The sequence below is a fragment of the Zootermopsis nevadensis genome, unplaced genomic scaffold, assembly GCF_977971745.1.
Source record: "Zootermopsis nevadensis isolate Lab colony 2312 unplaced genomic scaffold, Znev_1.0 Znev_ptg000016l, whole genome shotgun sequence".
Taxonomy (NCBI): Eukaryota; Metazoa; Arthropoda; class Insecta; order Blattodea; family Termopsidae; genus Zootermopsis; species Zootermopsis nevadensis.
In genome coordinates, this window is record NW_028259148.1 from 3,571,218 (window position 1) to 3,593,744 (window position 22,527).

At 41.1% G+C, this 22,527-nt stretch overlaps 1 protein-coding gene across 1 annotated transcript in view; it reads left to right on the top strand.

Annotated features, from left to right (window-relative positions):
- The first annotated feature begins 1,138 nt into the window (after positions 1 to 1,138).
- Positions 1,139 to 22,527, top strand: part of LOC110839114 (uncharacterized) — a 73,167-nt gene continuing 51,778 nt past the window's right edge. Inside the window, exon 1 of the mRNA XM_022082989.2 lies at positions 1,139 to 1,288. The gene's annotated coding sequence lies outside the window, so the exon portion shown is untranslated. The remainder of the gene's footprint in view (positions 1,289 to 22,527) is intronic.

The following is a 22,527-nucleotide window of genomic DNA, read 5'->3' on the forward strand; positions in this document are numbered from 1 at the left end:
CTCAGCTTTCCAACTTTTGACTCATGGTTGACAGTTGAGGGCTGATCTTGACAATATGAAGTACATTGCTCCGAAACGTTGATAACAGGTCATGTATTGATAATCAAAACCCAGAAGACTACAATCAACTTCTTCTTCCTAGTTTTCCGATCAAGAAATATATTTTCATAAGCTTTTCGGTCCCCTTGACTTTATTGTGGTTAATAACAAACATATGCTGCAGAGTTAGGATATAGGAATGGTTTGTTAATCAGTTGGCCATGGTCATTGTTGCGATAAAGAATACGTGCGAGTAAAGTAGGCCACGGAGTACCGCAGTGCGCACGAGTTGTGACTGTTGGCTTCTCCCGCCAGTTGTTCTCAGACAGCCGAGGGGTTAGGACGTCGACCGAGAACGAGTAAAAATAGAATAGTTTATGTTGATTGAAACACACACACACACGCTCGCGTGATGATGGTTTCTTGAACTCGCTTGCCACAGTTAAGAACAATAAAGTAAACTATGATTTCCAGTGATTCGTAAGTGATCCTGTAATACAGGAGATATTTAAGAAAACTCCGATAACACAAAACATACTAAGGGATCAATACTTCATACACCAGACAGATATCGCCAGAGGTTTTCATGCTTGTGGGGCGAAGTACGGGGAGGGGGAACGGAGTCGTATTTCCAAGAAATCAAAAAAGAGAAGTCTATTCCGCGCTCGTGGTGAATTGAGTAGGCAAAGGAAGGAAGGAAGGAAGGGTTACATGGAAAAATAGGTCAATGCGCATGGTTACGTATTTTTAGTGACTCAAAGCGAGGAACCGCATCCAAAAATAAATGTATGTAAGTGACGTAGTGACGAGGAAGGACCAACAGTGTGAATGAGTGATGTAATCGTTAATACCTTCCACGGTACTTCAATGCGGCGAAGTGTGAAGAAAGACACGTTCTGAATTGCAACTTTAAAACGACTTTCCCTTGAAGCTACTCTCATTAATGACGTAATCTTATCCCATCTCGCGTCCCTTACACACAGCTTCGGAGTTACGTTTCGTTTTGAAATCAAAGTGAATCGACAGGGAATTTGGTGTCAAGGAAATGTTCAAATCTTAACGAAACATACAAGAACAATCTAAAATGTATGAGTCGTGTAACAATTTTTGAAATTCTACGAACATCCAGAAATTAAATCTTAGAAGTGGAAAGAACAGAACTTTGGTTGTGTGATTTTTATGAATAGTCAGTGCCTGAAGTGATATCACTGCTAATTACAGAAACAAACAGCAACCATCATGCCTCCAGGTGAGTTCTTCAACTATCATGACACAAAACGTGTGATTCATTGTAATATTGGTGTTTTGTTTAAAAGGTAACTTAATTTCTCAGCAGTGACAGCAACAACGCTGAAGACACGAGATAAAAACAATTCACAACACTTCGAAAATTTTACTTTAAAAAAATAGATTGTTACACCAACCATCTTGTGACGTCAGATTCCAGAGTTTTAGCGCAGGGGACAAACGTAGTGGTTCACGGTCGTATGTGAGCTGTCGGCTACAGGAATTAGAATTAGAGTTTCCGGTCTTGGCGCAATCCATTTTATTAAATTTTTCGTCGTTCTCTCCTTATAAAAACAAATATCTCTTGAACAGGGAAACGAAAAACGCCATAAACTTGTAACAGCGAGAAAGCAGAAGTGCCTTCATCTTCAGCTGCAGGCTTTTACGATTACCAAAGATTCAGTATCACCGTGTACCCTACCCTGAGCCAGATGAATGTTTAAGATTCAATTTCCTTCCTGTCATCCACTTTAACAATTTAAAGCTAGATTTAAACTCCATGTACCGCTACTTTAATGATTAGTAACTCTGGATATTGTTCTCATTATAAACAGGGATTATTACATAAATAGCACTAAGATATCAATGGAGAAGTAGTGTGTTTTCTTTTCGGTACGGACTGAATTGTTAAATAATATTTCGGGAGCTTAGGCTTCAAGGAGCTAAGATACATCACAGGTATTATATGTACTTGTACGCTAGAGCAGTGGTATTCAACCTGGGGTACGCGTACCCCCGGGGGTACGCGAAGACATCTACGTGAAATTTAAAAAAAGAAAATTATGATAAACACTGAATAATCAGTAAAGTAATTGATTTAATTTATTTTAGATGTGGATTATATACTATGTATAAATTGAATTATATACCAACAACTTTGGGGGTACGAAGTTTAAGAGAAATTATATCTGGGGATACGCGAAGACATCTTAGGGGGTACGTGAAATTTTAAAAAAAAAAAATTATGATGAACACTGAATAATCAGTAAAGTAATTTATTTAATTTATTTTAGATGTGGATTATATACTATGTATAAATTGAATTATACACCAACAACTTTGGGGGTACAAAGTTGAAGAGAAATTATATCTGGGGGTACGCGGACGAAAAAGGTTGAATACCACTGCGCTAGAGTATAGACTTTGTTCCATACGTCGGTAGGGTATTACAATTTCATACCTTTTAAACATTTTTGAAAAACCATGCCTAATATAAGTTACTGATTGGTTGCTCCATTATCTTTTGCTCAAACAGACGAATAATTTCACAGAATGAAATAACAAAAAATCGTGTTATTTGAAATGAGCCAGTGGTTCGTATACTGTCGAAAACTTTGAACAACGGCCGGCCGGACAAAGGGGGTGTGTCTGCCTACACAGAAAACACTTCTAACTAGAAGTCTGTCTATCTGTTAACAACGCACTACGCAATGCTTATCTGCCGCCTTCCAGTTCTGATAAAATATTCCCTTCTCAAAGAAAACATTGTTTCAAACGTGGTTTCTTCACACTCTCAATCCAACGCCTAACTTTTTCATACATACTGATATATCGAATATGTCAACAACAGTAAAATTGTCAAATAAACACTGTTACGTGTTTTGGCTTCCTACACTCCTTGTGACTCTGGGGGTCTCTTACCTTCGCCGCGTTAATCTGTCCCTACATTCTTGTGCCATATCGCAGATCATAATGAGATGATTTTGATGCGAGTAGCCCTTAAAAGTGTAATTGCTGGGATGTTAAGTTTTCACGGAGACAAGTTTGATGTACTCTGAGAGATGCTGACCGACATTTCAGAATAGCTAATTGCGTTCATCATCAGGGCGATTTATCATCGACCTTGTGATGAAGGTACCAAGTACCACTGAAAATTCGGTAAATTTCTACCACCCTACACGGCGTAACATCCCAAAATACAACCATCTTCAGGATACAATTTGTTAATTCAGAATCTGGCTTGTTGTGATCAATCTCGAAGTCAGAGATGAATTATCTCTTCCAAGGGAATATTATAGGCCTTTCAGTTAAGATACGAGGCGATTTAAACAAAGGTGTGTAAAGGTAAGAGCTTTCTCTGCTCTCAAACTTGTTCATCATTTCATGTTATGTGTTTTTTTAAAGAATGAAATAACAATTATGTTGATTTTTGAAGCGATAACAATTTGGGGCGTGACATTGGTAGGTATATAACATAAATACTGTTAAACATCAATTTTATAGATGCCACTAAAGTTTTTTTTGGATAAACGACTTGGGTGGGTACATACTTATTCCAATTCACGGACTACTCATGGAGAAAACCTTGTTTCATTTGTTGCGTGACTCGTAGCAGAAATTTCGTTAGAAGACCTGTCAGATACATATTTGCACATTGTAATAGGCAGAAGGCATTTCAGTAATAGAAAAAAGTATTGAAGCGATAATAGTAAATGTTTGCAGGACAGATAGTAGCATTTCCATCACGTGTTTAAAAAGGAGTGGGACAGCAGATCATCGAAAATGGGACAGGTAGCCGCTTGATACAGATCATAAAATGATGAACTGTTCAGATATCAGGAACAGTTTGTATAAATAGTTGAGAAATAAGCTGCATTTATTAGATTTTTTTTAAATTCTAATTCTAATAATAATTCCGCGTGCTCCACACTTTCTGCCGCGTTTATCCACACCATTAAGAGTTCCTGGAGGAACCCACAAAATGAGGCCGGGACATGAAAATTCCCGTCGTCTCTGCCATGAACAGAATTCTGGACGTTAAATTCGTAGTCAACAACTTTCGTTACGGAAAATATGACTAGCCAAGGGTATACACTGTTAAGCCAATTAGACTTGCGATAAACACTGAATAAATATCGTATTCACTAACATATCTGCCTGGTTGTTAGCAATGCTCACTGAACTGCGTTCAACGAAACTTTTCATTAACACTTCTGAAGTTGATTAACACAGTTGCGCACGAGTGACGTAGTTACTTGTGATCTGTCAGGAGAAGAAGGAGAAGGCGCTGCTAACACAGATTGATTCTTGTCACTCCTCAAACTTGCCCTGAAGATGGAAACAGAGATAGACTTTGAAACGTTGGCACTCGTCTCAGTATTTATACGGTTGATCGACAGATAAAAATTACGTAATATTCGTGCGTCGTAAAAGTATTAAGTCTTGCACACGGATTCCAATTTCTTCTCTGAAGAACAAAACACCACCTCGAAGATGGCGTGATGACGGAGGTAACATGGACCTGAAACGTTGGTAGACTTCAACCAGATTACACGGCGCTTAAACCCACCGCCTTGGAAAGCTCAAATTCTTCATTTTAGTTTAATGTCCACCCTCAATGTCAGTTCACCTGCTCTCATCAGAAATTCCACTTTACTGACTCTAACCGTTTCACAACCGGACCCTCATTATTTAAGTGTCACTTTCTTCTGCAAGAGCCAATTTATATATATCAAATCTAAAACTTCTTGACGATGGTGAAGAGTCAATTGAATAAAAATTTTCTTGGATATTATCAATCGTCTAGTAAATATAAAACGTAAAACGACGTTTCGGAGATGGGACTCTATCTCCGTCTTCAGGGATTAGCTCTATCTAGTGGGCCCAACTGTGTAGGAACCTGAAGACGGAGATAGAGTCCCATCTCCGAAACGTCGTTTTACGTTTTATATTTACTAGACGATGGATAATATCCAAGAAAATTTTTATTCAATTGCCAATTTATATAGTCTTTGTCGTAGATTCCTCTTTATTTTATTGGCCAAAACATCTCCTAATATATCCATAATATTAAAAAGGATCTTGGGGATATAGGGTATTCGGTGTCGATTGGATTCGTGTAGCTCAGAATAGGAATCGCTCGCGTGATTTTGTGAACACGACAATGAACCTACAGGTTCCATTAAAGCGGGAAGTTTCTTGTCTAGCCGAGCGCAGTGTCATCTTCCCAAGGACTATGCCCCATGGAGTTAAAGTCGGCTGGGTAGTTAATGATTTTTAAACTTATTTACTTTCATTCCATACGTTGATAAGTAACCAAAATATTTACATTTTGAAACTTGTTGTATTATGTTCCCATTTATTATTGTTATTTTTACGCGTTTCTGTATGATAATTCCGGTCCCTTAAAGAACCCCGTCTCGTAGAAGAGGGTGGAACGAGGCTTCTACCCTGCATGGCCAGGAAACTAGTAGGTTCTGCATTCCAGTATCGTACTATTCATTGGCCCCCTCTTCAGGCTGTGTTGCTGAACCGTGAACAAAGCGAGAGAAATTCCTGGAAGTTGCCTAAAACTGGATTGCCTGAGGCTAGCCCAGTGACGGATCTGTAAGGAACATTCTCATTGTTCCCGTTCACAAACCTCCCTCCATTTTATGCTCAACCCTCAGAGTATAACATTTTCCTGCAATAATTTACAATACACATGCTCTAACCCCAACTTGGTAAGAACATGTCAACCATAAATAATGCTACGTTCGCGGAGGAATCTTTCAGAGGACAAAGGTTTCTCAGCTGGACAAGATATTCCCTGACTTTCTTTGAACCACAAAGTTCATTACCATATTCACAGCAGCCCGCAACAGATCTGATTTTGAGCCAGATGATTTTCATACTTAATTTTCTTCTCCATAGAATTTGTGACAAAATGACACGTTTTAAGTTAGACTTCGGGATTTCATGGGCACTAGCAAGAATTGAAATGACAGTCTTCTGGGATACTCTGTACTCTGCCAAAAACTAACCAACGATTCAAATGTCCTTACTGCCTTATACGTCTGCATACCGCGATACAGTATCAGAGTCAACTTTGCATTACCTTTACTCATGCAATCATATTTTATATTATATTTATAGACTGCACTATAAAGTAAAGTAAAGTTTGTCCCACTATACGCCATGTAGGCGCTTGGGGTGAGAGGAGGTATAGCTCCTCTCTTCCTTGACCATGGCACTAGATGGGGGTGAGTGGTCAGCATCACGCCCCGGCCGGCTTTACCCCCGCGAAAGGACCCCGGTACCCATTGTAGAGGAGGCTGGGTGGGCCCCAGAGCCGGTCTGGATGCAGAGGCTAGAGGAAAAATCCTATGCCCCCGTCGGGGATCGAACCCCGGTCGTCCAGCCCGTAGCTAGTCACTATACTGACTGAGCTATATAAACAGTTAAGACGCATATAGCTACAAGAAGTTTCATACACTATCGATACCTCGGAACTAGGGTTGTACCTTCATCCTTGCAGATTGCATTAAAGATATATTAAACGCTTCATTTCATTCTTGACGTCGGCAATAGATGGGGAGGGGGGGGGGTGAATGGTCAGCGTCACGCCTAGTCCACGATTTACCCTCGGAGAAAAGACCCCCCCAACCCCTGGTACCCATTGGACCAGAGACTGAGCAGACCCCAGATCAGACGTTGCCTTGCCGGGGTTCGAACACCAATGGTCCAGTCTGGTGTAAGACATTTTACTGACTGAGCTGCCCGGCACTTCAACTGAAGATGTAGAATTTGATATTTTAACGGCACTGGGAGATGTAGATTCTATTTTTGACTGCTGCTTTTCCCTTAGATCCGCCACTGTAGCTCTCTAGGGGATCCTTCAGCTGGGACGAAAGGGTCGATGAACAAACATCCCCAGCGCCGCGAGAGTTCCATTAATATTCTCTTATGTATGCAAATGGATGACACGAACTTTATCAGATCGACTGGACTTGGTCACGAATAATGAAACACGGAGGCCAAGAACTTTGAAGCATCTTCAATGAATTTTTATTCTGAACTCCACAGTCGCTGCGTTGTCTCCCGCGATCACATACCTCAACACTGAGAATGAAGGAAGCATGTTCCCAGAAGACGGCCATCTTTATATACGCAGTTGTGAGGAATTTGAAATGCCAATATCTGCGCTTTAGGTGTTTGAACATCTCGTGAGACAAAGCGGTTAATCCGCCGACCAATTTGCTTACTTGCACACGTCAAATGACAACTGCGTTAGAAACTTAATTGCGGAAAAATGTGTCGCTTTTTTCGCAAATAAATTAAATCAATCTCCTGCGTACTCCACTTTCAAATTAAACAAGGGATTTATTTTTAATTGTCTTCCCCTGACGAGAATCTACCACAGGAGATTAAAGTACTTGGATTGGAATACATAATCAGTGTTCTCAGAAATAGCCTCTAAACCCACAAACAAAATTGCTAGGTTGTTTCCTGGAACGCGAACATTCTATTCCGTATCTCCTAACTCAACCACATACGTACTCAGATATTAAATTACTCCACACAACACATTCCTTCCTCAGGAGCTAACAGTACGCTCAGCTAACGAAGAAATTCCCTCGTCTTTTATGGAAACCGTAAGTTCATAAGAACCCTCCACCAGTCCCTACCCTGAGCTACAAGAATCCAATCAACACTCCCAAACCCACAAACACAAAATGCAGAGTACGGAGTGTCAAAGCAGTTGGTACTTGTAGTTGCCACTGGGCGTAAAATATAAAAATAAAATAGGGTATGTGAGGATATTCTTCAAGAATTAGGTACAGCGTTATTAAATAATACCTATGGCAAACCTAATCGTAGGTTATTCCGAAGTACTCAGGAGTTCCTTACTCAACTAAAAAGTAGGCTTACTGGTAATATTTACCCAGTACCGTCAATTGTCACGTCCGTCAGAAGAAAATGTATCGTGTGCAACAGATCAAAATGGAAGATGTAAAAGACGTGAAGATTTCTGTCTTCTGGGTTGTTGCGCTGTGTAGTCTGGTAGATGTTTACCAACGTTTCAGAGGTCATACTGCCTCCGTCATCAGGGCGATGAAGATTTCTGTCTTCTGGGTTGTTGCGCTGTGTAGTCTGGTCGATGTTAACTAACGTTTCAGAGGTCATACTGCCTCCGTCATCAGGGCGATGAAGATTTCTGTCTTCTGGGTTGTTGCGCTGTGTAGTCTGGTAGATTTTAACCAACGTTTCGGAGGTCATACTGCCTCCATCATCAGGGCGATGAGTATGAAGATTTCTGTCTTCTGGGTTGTTGCGCTGTGTAGTCTGGTCGATGTTTACCAACGTTTCGGAGGTCATACTGCCTCCATCATCAGGGCGATGAAGATTTCTGTCTTCTGGGTTGTTGCGCTGTGTAGTCTGGTCGATGTTTACCAACGTTTCGGAGGCCATACTGCCTCCGTCATCAGGGCGATGAGTATGAAGATTTCTGTGTTCTGGGTTGTTGCGCTGTGTAGTCTGGTCGATGTTTACCAACGTTTTAGAGGTCATACTGCCTCCGTCATCAGGGCGATGAGTATGAAGATTTCTGTCTTCTGGGTTGTTGCGCTGTGTAGTCTGGTCGATGTTAACCAACGTTTCAGAGGTCATACTGCCTCCGTCATCAGAGTATGAAAATATCTGTCTTCTGGGTTGTTGAGCCGTGTAGTCTGCTAGAAATTTACAGTCATTTCAGACGTGATTGCTGCATCCATTATCGCCTTGATGAGAACAGCGAGAATGTAAAATCTCAGATCGAAAATCGTAGAATAAATTTCAAAGAAGCATAATTTTATTTTATCCTCACTTTAAGTAATTCCGATTAAATACCTTCCCGTAAGAACACTTCCGACGTAAAATACAGGCAACAGCTCTGGTGGGTGAGAAGTAAAAGTTCGCCAAACATTTGGCATAAATCGTATTCGGGGTCCGTTGGATAAAAACGGGAAATCTCTAAACAAAAATTGTATAAAGCAACGTCACATCCTGCTTCCTGTGTCAACAGACGGGTTTGAAAATGTTGTCAAAATAAATTAGTTGCAGTGTTATCAATGACACAGAAAAGGAAAGGAAAGCAGACAGACACTACCAAGGCCGATATTTACCGCTACGGGTGGGGGGGGGGGGACATTTGGCCACTGTCAACATATTCAGAATTAATTTTTGGCGTAATCATATTTAACCTTCGTTCTGGAGATGTCGTGACTCGGCCCGCGCAGCCTCGTTTAGTGCAACAACTCTAATTGCGTCATAATGAGGGTAGTATTAAGGTTTCGAAAATCGTAACGATCTGAATCACAAATTAACTTAATAAATTATTCTTTGTTTCGTAGAGAGCTTTTCACGAAAACCTGAATTTCGACAGACACAAGACACTTCATTGAATGTGGTTTCCGATGTAAACAATTGTGTCAACAGATAAGAGCTGTTTTGCAAGGAAACCACTAAACCTTAAAGGTCACGTTACCTATTATAATCCTCAACATGCAATCCATATTTGTCTACCCTCTTGTAATTTGTGAGATAAACAATTATGGAAATTATTTTCACAGTGTTGGCCATGATATCGCAATACGTGAAATGGAAGCATTTTTCTATTCATTTTGGTTTAACTTTGCTGGCGTCATCGCTCGTGACGTGAAGCGAATAACACAGTCGGAATTTTAGTAAACTCCAAACAGTACGCCTGCCAGATTCTCCCGAAACCGCCCGTAACAACATCCTAGCGATGTCCTTCAAAGATAGCCTTGATCTTGATTCCAGACACTCCGAATCTGATTCATTGGTGGTCTTTGGAGTTAGCACTGCGTCTTTAAGAAATCTGTTACCAGTGTCTTACGTAGTACACCAACACCTGATACAAATCAAGGATTGCGTCTTTATTAAGTATCACACTGCGTCCATTCTAACTGTGCCTCTGCAAACCACTGTTTATTTACAACAAATTACAAGAAAGCCGTAATGTTCGCGTTGGTACACAGTCCTTACAGCGTTATTTTTCATTTAATTTTCATTGAAACATCCCAGAAATGAAATAGAGACTGATGTTTTTGATTCGATACGCATATCACGAAAATAATCAGAAATGGTCAGCCGTGGGTTACTGGTTGATAAGGGAGGGTTCTACTATTCGTTTCAAAAACTTCTGGTCCTGGTAAACAAATCAGTCAGGTACATGTATCGAGAGATTTTAATTTGGCGATGTCGGTATGAAAGAATCTTTAAGGTTTGTAGATATAAAAAATAGATGCTGGTGTCTTTGGTTACAATCTTTTTTTTATAGTGTTCTGTCTGACGACAGGTCCATATGAACAGGATCCTTCCATCCTCTTCTCGGACTGGGACCTGTTCATATACGTTCTTGGCAGATGATCCAGAAGTGGTTTGCCATTGCCTTCTTCTGTGTGTGAATGGAGTAATTGTTGGGATGCCACGGAGGAAAACTCCGTGTTGCCTAGACCACGGCCTTTGCCCAACACAAGTTATAAATTCGGGCACCGCCGGGAATCGAACCCGAGACCCCAGGATTACAAGGCCAGCGTTCTAACCGCTAGATCACCGTGGCGCAATAAAGCACTTTTCAGCGTAGACAATGTGGGCTTTACCGGCACCTCACCGGGCTCAAGATTTCAAATTTGTGGCTAACTTTTATCGTATCCCCCCTTTCGAATGGCACAGCTACACTGGACGCAGTGTACCCTGTCCGCTGAATAGAGTGATGTTATGACGTTGGCCCCTGTTCAGAGAACGCTGTGTTATATTCTCGGTTCAAAGAAACTGATGCAGCTGCTGTGATGGAGTGGTCGCAGCCTCTCACTTGCATTGCAATGCAGACTTGTGACAGAAAGAAGGTAAAGCTGCCTCAGCACTAAATGAAGGTGAACAGCGAAGTTCGGCCATTTTAATCTCCGGATGAAAAATCCCTCTGCATTCAGTGGATACAAAAGCTGGACGTTTCCCAGACACAGCAGTCATGACAAACAGAAAAAGAATAGCTCGTTTTATTTTGTTTAGTTAAGTGGCACCAATGAAAATTCTGTCTACTTCAGGACAGAGATTAATACTTCACAATATAAATGGATACAAAATAATAAAAGTACTGGGAACGAAAGCTACAAGGTAATCCGGTAAAATACAGGCGACGTGGAAACTAAGTAGGTTTTGAGTCTGAAGATTTCTGTCTTCTGGATTATAGCGCCGTGTAGTCTGGTAGAAGTTTACCGACGTTTCAGAGATCCAGAAAAAAAAAGCATTGCCGAATGCTTTATGAACATCAGAAAATTAAAACCCATAGCAATATTATCCTTCCATCACATCTGTCTACCATGTGATTTCTCATCTCTCCGATGCGCGCTACATACCTCGCCCAGCTCCTCCTTTAGTGTTCTATGAAACGTAACAAGTATCCTGAAAATATATCTGCGTCTTCCACCAAGAACCTGATAGCGAGAACTATCTCCATACCTCTGTAATATCAATGAAACTTACCATGACAGCATGGTGCTAACGGTCAGGGACGTTTCGGCTTGACTGCAATGCTGATGTTGAAGCATTTCCGGCTATGATACTTGCAGGGAGTGCATCCCTGATGCAGCTGTTCCTGTAAGAGGTATAAGAACACCGCATTATACAGAGTGATTCAAAAGTCCCCGTCTACACACAAGCCTCTGTGTGTCGCGAAGTGACCGTATGATACTGATCAACACTTTCCTGCAAAAATTTGCGTCCTGATGTAACCGTTAGTAAGTTTATCAAGAGAAATATGTGTTCTATCAGATACACAGGGGTTTTTGAATCACCCTGTACGAAACGGTAAAAATAGAATATCCCGTTTATATTCGCCGCGGTTTGAACGCGCAGATGCAAGGACGACGGGTTCAGCAAACCGTGACGATTTGGCAAATTATTGTTACCTTTCATTATATATGCTGCCAGCGGCTCAGACAAGACCTACATACCATCGGACGACAGGATGATTAACGAACAGAGAGATGATTGGGTAATTAATGAACGATATTAAATGAAGCTCTTGTGGATTGATTTAAAATACTTTCCCGGCACTTGTCTGGATGAAACCACGAAAAAACTCATTCAGGATAGCCGGTCTCCGAGCTGAGATCTGAACCCGGGAGCTCCCAAATACAAATCAGGAGTATGATTTGAGGTTTTCACAGCGGTGAGTATGAAGATTTCTGTCTTCTGGGTTGTTGCGCTGTGTAGTCTGGTCGATGTTAACCAACGTTTCGGAGGTCATACTGCCTCCGTCATCAGGGCGATGAGTATGAAGATTTCTGTCTACTGGGTTGTTGCGCTGTGTAGTCTGGTCGATGTTTACAAACGTTTCGGAGGTCATACTGCCTCCATCATCAGGGCGATGAAGATTTCTGTCTTCTGGGTTGTTGCGCTGTGTAGTCTGGTCGATGTTTATCAACGTTTCAGAGGTCATACTGCCTCCATCATCAGGGCGATGAGTATGAAGATTTCTGTCTTCTGGGTTGTTGCGCTGTGTAGTCTGGTCGATGTTTATCAACGTTTCAGAGGTCATACTGCCTCCATCATCAGGGCGATGAAGATTTCTGTCTTCTGGGTTGTTGCGCTGTGTAGTCTGGTCGATGTTTATCAACGTTTCAGAGGTCATACTGCCTCCGTCATCAGGGCGATGAAGATTTCTGTCTTCTGGGTTGTTGCGCCGTGTAGTCTGGTCGATGTTAACCAACGTTTCGGAGGTCATACTGCCTCCGTCATCAGGGCGATGAATCGATGACGGAGGGGATGCAGCATAAACACTTCTGGGCTGACAAGAACCGATTTAACAGCCTTGATCACATGATTAGACTTCTGTCGCTCTTCATAAGTCAATTTCCTTGGTGCACTACTCAGTGTATTGTGATGTTAAGGAGCAGCAATGTCTTAAACTATGACATCACTGCCTTTATAGCTTATTTTTCTTTGTACCGTGACGTCATCATGTTTGACGACAAAGGCTGTCTGTTTGTTGTTGTATAAGTGATGGCAAACAAGAATTACAAATAATTTCGCGGTGGTCAGTGACCAAGAGACAGAAATGCGGCGAAAAGTGGGCAGCACGTATTCCTTTATACACCATAATGAAGAACGTAATTCATCTACAGGTGTGCCCCCGTGTCAAAGTCTGCTTGGGAGGCATTTCACGCACTTCGTCCAAATAGTACGAAATACCTTTTGTCCTTCTAGAAAGAACTGGACAAAGGAACAGAGAAGTGTCGTCTCACTACGTGTTATTTACGATTCTCGGTACAGCCGTCACAGAGACGAAATCGGTTCGCAAATGTTTGAGGTTCGAAAAACACTGCCCTGAAGTATTACTCAAAACTAATCACATACAAACTCAACTATGCATTTCATAAAAATTTGTAAAATCCGGAACCAAGCAACGGCAACATAGTCCTTCTGACGATAATAGTCACTTCGATGGTAAAAAATGAAACATAAATTTTCGTCTTCGTCTTCACAAGATCATTGGATGCTGTTCTGAGCCAGCTGAATCATATCCACGTCCCCACACCCGATTTCTTTACGATTCGATATACACTATTATCGACCCATCTGCGTCTCTCCCAAGTAGCCTCTTTCCTATAGCTTTTCGCGCTGACATTCAGCCCTGAAGATCGAGACAGCATATTTATCCGAAACGCCGGGTATCTACTAACGAGCCAACATGGTATCCCAACCGTCTCAGCCTGTAAACATCTGAAGGCCGAGAGATTGACTCGAAGAAACAGGCGATTCGACATGACGAGAAATCCGAACATGATGGGGTTATTAGTTTTCGTATCGCATCCCACAGTTTCATCTTCCCTTTCTCTCGCAGAAGACATGAGATCAATAGCAGGCAATAATTTACCGCCTCCAGCTGTCAGTACAGATCCACCTCTGACAGCGACTGTTAACTACTCCTTATTTGTTGCGACTTTACAAAACTCTGTTTTTAAACCCTAGGTGTTAAAAGTGGAATAATATTAAAATTGACCTTAAAGAAATGGGGTGTAGGGGTGTGAACTGAATTCATGTGGTTCAGGACGTCCTTTGAACGAGGTTTTGAACATTGGGTGTTCCATGACAGGTGACTTTACAGTTCTTAAGAATGTCTCTGCTTCGAGGAGCTGGTTGGTCTGGTGGTTGCAGACAGCCTTGGGAGCCCATACGTCATTGTCTGAAGCCGGTGGAACAAATTACCCCCTTGCATATTCGGGATATTACAATACGAAATAACGACGACCACCATGATAGGGAAATGTTTAACCACGAATTTAGTCCTAATGTGGCAATCAGAATTAAACAGTGAAATCTGTCATCAGTTTCTCAAAATAACTCACCAACTGGACAGCAATGTACTATTCGTTCTTCAGTATGGAAGTGTTCAGTAGTTTAGTACGTTCTTCTTACAGAGTGTACAATTTAAAACGCAGCCAAACGACAATCGAGCTACGTTACAAAAATTACAATCCAGTGACAATGAAATCAAGGTCACCCTGATCGCTAAGCCGCTGCTCACATCAGTTGCGCAGCTGCAAACATGGCGTATTCAAGATCAGAACGTGTTTTCATCATCGAACGTTACTTCGCATCGAAATCGTCTGATACTGTTCGTGAAAAATTTGGCAATGCGTATCCTGACAAGGAAATGCCTTATACAGCTACTGATAACAAAATTTCGGGACACAGGTAGCGATTTTCTGTTAAAATTGCTTACAGAGAGACGTAACAGCTTAAATTACGGCCGTGCTAATTTCAAGCAGTTCATCAGTTACAACAATTCCATACCGTCAATGATTTCGTCGTTTTGTGCGTGGAGAGGTTCATGTGAGGATTGCGCTTTAAATGGAACATTTTGTACTTTTAACATTTCGGCTATTTCAATGACAAATCACGTACTCTGTAGCGAGAATTTTCACCAATGATCACCATATTCATGGTTTGAGATTCGCGTATGTACAGCAGCTATTTTTTTTTTTTCCATCGTCCTTATATTTCCTGAGCGAACCAACATTAATAAATTACACAAACTCTCAAAGAACGCGGTTATAATACGTGCACTACAACCGGGGATACACTCAGTTGAATGAACTAGTTGCTTTGGGACTAGACAGTACACATTTAAATATAACAGAAAATTCCCGACTCTACGAGCCGTAATGGATTGTTTCATTGTTTTTACATAGTTAGAAACAAAGAAGGGACCCATTAGTATGCTCCATACAGGCAGTATTTAGAATAGAAAGTTCAGAGACGTTCATGTGGGTCCCCTGTACTGAGCTGGAGAGCATAGTTGTTGTGGTTGTTATAAGATGAATTTAAATCTATTCTCGGAAAACATTACATCCATGGAACGTAATGGAGAAACATTCACAGTATGGAAACAAAGCCTGGGTAAAATTGAATCCGCGTCACACAGTATGAACCTTTTGAAACACGAAGTTCATCTCCATACATCTAATATTTAAATGTTCAGTTCCTACCTCAAAGTAAACACAAGGCAAGGCGTCTCCGTTACAAAGATCAACTGGCTAATATTGTTTAGGGAAATAATCACTGTTTACAATGAGAAACACAAGGAATTCTTGATACACTCTGTGGGAAAAATTAAGAGTTATTGAATGTGGTACATATAGTTACCAAAATACATTCGACTGTTAAAATGACCAGCCGGCTCAGGATGGAGTCTAGTAGTGGACTCTTGAGAACATGGTAATTAAGTTTCGGGTTGCATAAAAGGCCGACTCAGCGACTGTCAGTTTCCCAAGGGTGACTGTGCTTCTGGAGTTCGTGTCCTAGCTGTGTGGCGCTTTGCCAAATGCGAATCTGGTTCTACTTAATGATTAATATCAAAAATGAAGGTACCCCGTTTTTTTTACTGGGATCGAACCTTGAAGATGTGTTAGGGACCTGGAAAGGTTCCTCTACCAAACCATACTAATGGCTTTCCAAAATATAGGATAGTGATCAAGGGACAATTTATGTTCCTTCGTTGACACGTTTTCTGTCTTCCTGGTGCTCAATGTTGCTGCTGGGTGCATCTCAATAAACAGATAATATTCTGCAAATTATTGCGTCTCTTCTACAGCGTTTCATAATAAACTCATAAAAACTTTTACGTTCCGATACTACGCTTTGAGACGCACCATCTAAAACATTTCGGTCCATCTTCTGTACAGTCTTCTTCAAATAAAACTGATTTTTATACAGAATTATCAATTCCCCTTTACGCGGTATTACATTTGTGCAGTGATTTATAAACATTTATTTCATTTTCATAATTCCTATTATTATCATTATTATTATTATTATTAGTGTTCTGTCTGACGACAGGTCCATATGAACAGGATCCTTCCATCCTTTTTCTCGGACTGGGACCTGTTCATATACGTTCTTGGCAGATGATCCAGAAGTGGTTTGCCATTGCCTTCTTCTGTGTGTGAATGGGATGCCACGGAGAAACCGGGGAAGCCCCCGGAGGAAAACTCCGTGTTGCCTAGACCACGGCCTTGCCAACACAAGTTATAAATTCGCATAAATAACAATATTTATGGGAAGAAATCTTGTTTTTCTTTTCAGTTCAGAATCTTTAACGACAAGGTATCCGTTGTTTTTATATGGGAATGAGACTTTATCTCACCTCCCATGAAAAAAACACAGATTGAGGGAACTTCTGGTGTGCATAATTTCTAGACCAGAAAGAAAATTTAACAGTAGGATAGAGAAATTTAGATAATGAGGAGTTTATAATTCGTAAACTACTAACTGGAGACAGGACCCTACGACTTTTATCAGACAAGTGACCTGGGGTCCAGTCGACTCAACACTGACTGAGGTGATGTTGAACTCCGTATTACTTCATGTCGAAAATCTCGAAATGCAGTAGACATACACTTCACCAGAAATTTCACTCACGCACATTTATTGGTGAACAGGTTGTCTTCAAGTGAAGGCAAATATCAACAAACTCTATACTCTATCTCAATTCTACTTTTTTTTTTTTGGGGGGGGGGGAGGGATAAACAGAAATACTCTTGAGGATTTGAGGTTTTCACGGCGGTGAGTTTGGGTTCTGAAACGTTGGTGAACTTCAATAAGACGACCGCACGGGGCAACAACCCAGAAGACAGGCATCTTCAAAGATACTGTTCTAAGCACGAGCATACACGTGACCTTGAAAATTCCACGTTTCTAACTAAACCGTCAATAAAGATTCTGCCACAGTTGAGAGTAAGCGCATTCCAACGGAAACTGGAGTTTTATAGCTCGACTTTAATGCGGCCAACAACTATTACATTTACGCCGCCTCTAGGAACTTGTTTATACTAACATCCATTTCGGAAATTCTTAGCTTGTGTTGTTCGCTTCGAAGTGTGCGAAGAATTCTGATCTGTCGGACAGCACATGGATAGACCGAAAGCGCATTCATCATTTGGAGAATAATTTATTTTTGTTTACGCAAAGTCTGACAGTGGTAATTCAATTCTAGAAGACTTCACATTGGATGACATTAGATTCCTCGAGGGCGTTGAACGTGATCTCTTCATCATCACAACCAAGTCAAGGGCGGATCTCACCCCAGAACAAATTAAAGGGTAGGTACGATGATCAATGAAGCATGACCTCCATGTCCTGTATACACCTTCGTGATCTAGTTAACTGTATTTTTGAAGCATATCAAAGAAGTGTATTAATCCAACGTTTAGATTCTTTGCCTAAATACAGAATTATATTTTTATGATTGACTGCATTTTCTAGGTAGGATAAGATAATAAAATAAACTGCATTCTGAGTATTACCATTAATTTTGGCAAGGGGGTAAGTCAGAAAAGACGCTGGTAGCCATATTAGATAAGTCGTCAGATGGTAACGTTCTGGGATTTTTCTGTTGCAGAATCAGCTTATTATTAGACTAGATGTAGAAAGGAGACAATACAATGTTTCAGCAATTTCATTCAAGCAGAAGGCAGTCAGTTATTAAACATTTACAAGATCTCGGCCACAATAACAGTACCAAGTGAACGGTATAAATTATGCAGCTCTCATTGCGTCCAGATACTCGCTTCACTGAGTAATTTTAAACTCTCGTAATTCATGTTCTCCTTTCAAAGCACGCGACATTAATTTTCGCAAACATATTACAAAACTAGCTCCGCAGAGCAGGATTTCTCTCTTCAGTAACTTACGGCACGAAACTCCCCATTTTCATGGTATTCAAAATGTTATTTCCCGTGTTTGTTCACAACAGCCAATTCCGAGCCACATTCCATTTTAATATCATCATCGCATCTACGCCTAGGTTTCCTCCCTTCAGGTATTCCATTTAAATAGTTTTTACATTTAACATCTCTCCCTACTCCATCCACCTCACCCTCGTTGATTCAGTGACTTCCTTTGTTTTTTTGAGGCAGACCTCACCCATGAAGCCGACGTGGCCGGCACTTGGAGCGTTTCGACTTTATTTTATTTTTAAATTGTAGTACAGATCCAAGTTTCTGGATTCAGTCTTATCACATGAATGTAATCAATGTGACACACCACTGAACAGAAAATGATCATTACTTCACACATTTATTTATAAGAAATCATTCGACCAAAGAACCTTACAACAAAATTGTCATGGAGGATGGGGCGTCTGTTACTGGGAATGTTCAATTTCCGACAGGAATCAACTGTACTTTTCATCCAGTTTAATAAAGGATTTCTTCTAACATTAGTTCCAAGAATGTTGCCAAGTCATTTCATGTATTCATCTTTTTCTTTTCGTCACTAAGCCTCCCCCCCCCCCCCCCTGAAAATGCAAAACTTTACAGTGACTTAGTGAAAAATATAACACAGCTTCTAAAAAATAAGTAATATTCATCTGTCGTAATACGGTCATGTAAAGATTGCTTCGGTTTCCAACTTGAACGCCTAGCGTCTTTAAATTGAGACGTCTGCTCGGGTTTAGTAACTGCGCGCAGAAGCTGAGATTTATAGAAACCGTCTCTCAATGTAGAAAAGTAAAGACTTAATCAGGGATTCTAGACGTTTCTCAAAAACTGGACACGCCATATTATTATTATTTAGTGTTCTGTCTGACGACAGCTCCATATGAACAGGATCCTTCCATCCTTTTCTCGGACTGGGACCTGTTCATATACGTTCTTGGCAGATGATCCAGAAGTGGTTTGCCATTGCCTTCTTCTGTGTGTGAATGGAGTAATTGTTGGGATGCCACGGAGGAAAACTCCGTGTTGCCTAGACCACGGCCTTGCCCAACACAAGTTATAAATTCGGGTACCGCCGGGAATCGAACCGAGACCCCAGGATTACAAGGCCAGCGGTCGGACACGCCATATCAAATCTAAAATTTCTTGACAATGGTGAAGAGTCATTTGAATAAAAAATTTCTTGGATATTATCCATCGTCTAGTAAAATAAAATATAAAACGACGTTTCGGAGATAGGGCTATATCTCCGTCTTCAGGTACCTACTCAGTTGGGCCCAACATATAAAGCTAATCCCTATCTCCGAAACGTCGTTTTATATTTTATTTTACTAGACGATGGATAATATCCAAGAAAATTTTTATTCATATAGCAGGACGTCTAAATTAGTAATAGGCGAAATGTTAGTAATTTTCAATGGCATTCTAGGAACTTTTCCTTATTTACAGCTTTGCAGAACGCGAGTTGTCCCAGGACTCTAAAAAAAACATCAACTCTGCTTTAGAAATTTGGGTGGTGGACTCCGTGGACGGGGCGGGATTCGAACTTGCGGTCCAGTACCACATGAGGCTTAAAGCGCCCGACCGCTGTGACTGGACAAGGTCTACTTCAATTTGCCAAACTGAATGAACGGAAAAGTTTAATTACATTATCCGGAACTACATTTGCGTCATAAGATTTCCTAGAAACCGAACGGGCAAGTAGTGTTAATGAAGAATGTCCGTGTTCAAGTAATCAGTTTACAACCAAGTTTTCCGCTGATTATTTTACCATTCTGTTTATTTCTCATGGAACTGCTTGTACATAAACGTCGAACTGAGTCTTCTCGCGGCACTACCATACACCCGCTGCTCCATATTCATTCACATATTATTTCACAGATGGACAGAAAACTGCTATACCACAAACTCCACACGGACTAACCCGGACTCAAACCCGGGCCTCCACGACCAATCTTACGTACTCTGTCTTTGAGAATTCACGCTACAGCTGTCTTTACCCCTCTCCCAGGCGCTGGGGGGAGGGGGAGCAGTGTTGTACTGTTGTGGTTTTCAAGGGATTCTCAAAGATCATGTGTTCGAATCTAGTCTGTTAGTAGTTACTCTGTCAACTAATGAAAACTGTTCAGACTTCTTTCATCAGCTCTTATGTGTTACAAAGTCCGGTTTCTTTCGTTTCGGAAATAGTTATGAAATTATTAAGCCTTTAGATCTGGCATGGCCAACCCTCGATTCGCTATCGTTTTTATCCGGCACGAATGACGTTTCACGATCTTTTTTAACATGTTATTTAATTCAGGAATGTAACATATCTTATCTGTAAAAAGGCGTTTTAATTTTTTAGCATGACAGATCAGTATTTTCAGTTAAACACTGTACTAGCCTCGATTTCGGACTACATTTTCTTTCAACTAATGGTAATAATTTATTTTATATGTAACATCACGGCCAGCGGCCATGATGACAAAACCAGATACGGCGCAACGCTACTTAAAGATTGCCCATACTTGCTTTGGAGGTCTTTTGCTAAGTATTAAGGATGTAGCACGCATGGGGAGATCAGATATGCATACAAGATTTGAAATGGAAGACCTGAAGAGAAGACATCACATCTTTGTAAAGGAATAAGGATTTCAATGTGCATAACCCACCTTCAACTTCACGGGTCAATGATAAAACATGTTTTAAGAGCTATAATATTGGAATGCGTGAGAAACAGTGCGAACAAGACCTTATATGCTTCATACGTCCCGTCACATAGACGCCATTAGTTCCACTGGGAAACAACGCATCGTAAAATATTAACGGTATGATTACGGAACACTTATGCTTCGAGGCACAAACTACAGACCATCACTGTCAAGAACTGCTTCGCCATCCTTTACCTTATAATTAGGATCATAAAGTTTAAAACCAGAAATGCAGAATGCACTATAAAGTTTGTATCCCGCAGTAGACCCTACTTAAATAACAATTACAGATTTACCACACTTTAAAGCAATTAATCTCAGTACACAACATTTCTGTTACATGCAGTAAGTTTACATGTTTTTAAAATCGAACGAAATCACTGGGCCAATACAATCCAATCAACATCACGAAAACTTGAAAAAGGTAAAACTACCCCTGAAGAGTAACTACGCAACACGCCATACAGACGTCTGGAGAAGAAGGGGTACAGGTCCACGTATTCTTAAGCTCAGAACTGAATGGAGGTGAGAGGTTTGGCATCTAAAACTTGTTCAGAAGTCGGCTATAGATATGACAAGGAAAAAACGAGAATATGAAATATATGTAAGATTTGAGGTTTTCACAGCGTTTCGTATTGAAGTTTTCTGTCTTCTGGGTTGTTGCGCCCTGATGACGGAGACAGTATGACCTCTGAAACGTTGGTTAACATCGACAAGACTACACAGAGCAACAACCCAGAAGACAGAAATCTTCATCGCCCTGATGACGGAGGCAGTATGACCTCTGAAACGTTGGTTAACATTGACCAGATTACACAGCGCAACAACCCAGAAGACAGATATCTTCATCGCCCTGATGACGGAGGCAGTATGACCTCTGAAACGTTGGTTAACATTGACCAGATTACACAGCGCAACAACCCAGAAGACAGAAATCTTCATGGCCCTGATGACGGAGGCAGTATGACCTCTGAAACGTCGGTAAACATCGACCAGACTACAAGGCGCAACAACCCAGAAGACAGAAATCTTCATACTCATCGCCCTGATGACGGAGGCAGTATGACCTCCGAAACGTCGGTAAACATCGACCAGACTACAAGGCGCAACAACCCAGAAGACAGAAATCTTCATCGCCCTGATGACGGAGGCAGTATGACCTCTGAAACGTTGGTTCAATATTGACCAGATTACACAGCGCAACAACCCAGAAGACAGAAATCTTCATCGCCCTGATGACGGAGGCAGTATGACCTCCGAAACGTCGGTAAACATCGACCAGACTACAAGGCGCAACAACCCAGAAGACAGAAATCTTCATATTCATCGCCCTGATGACGGAGGCAGTATGACCTCCGAAACGTTGGTTAACATCGACCAGACTACACAGCGCAACAACCCAGAAGACAGAAACCTTCATCGCCCTGATGACGGAGGCAATATGACCTCTGAAACGTTGGTTAACATCGACCAGACTACACAGCGCAACAACCCAGAAGACAGAAATCTTCATCGCCCTGATGACGGAG